Below are 353 nucleotides of genomic sequence, written 5' to 3'. Positions count from 1 at the left end.
TCTGCCTCCTGAGTGCTGGGATTAAAGGCGTGCACCACCACGCCCAGCAGATGTCTTCGTTTTTGAGGCAGGGTCTCTCACTGAACCTGGAACCTGCCATTTCTACTAGACTAGCTGGCCAGCGAGGCCCTGGGATCTTCCTGTCTCTACCACACAGCACTAGGGTTAGAGACACACACACCACTGTGCCTGGCTTTTTACGCGGGTGCTGGGAGCCTCATGCTTGCACGGCAGACCCTTTACCCTCAGCTCCCCATCCCTAGAACTTACTTATTCCTGAGTTGTCTTAACTCTCTATACTTTGACAGTAGGAAGAATCTTTGCTTTAACCCTTCACCCACATTTTTCCTCCC

This window comes from Nannospalax galili, unplaced genomic scaffold (assembly GCF_000622305.1).
Source record: "Nannospalax galili isolate Female #2095 unplaced genomic scaffold, S.galili_v1.0 scaffold976, whole genome shotgun sequence".
NCBI classification, from domain to species: Eukaryota; Metazoa; Chordata; class Mammalia; order Rodentia; family Spalacidae; genus Nannospalax; species Nannospalax galili.
The sequence above is the reverse complement of the archived record's forward strand: the minus strand, read 5'-3'. Positions refer to the sequence as shown.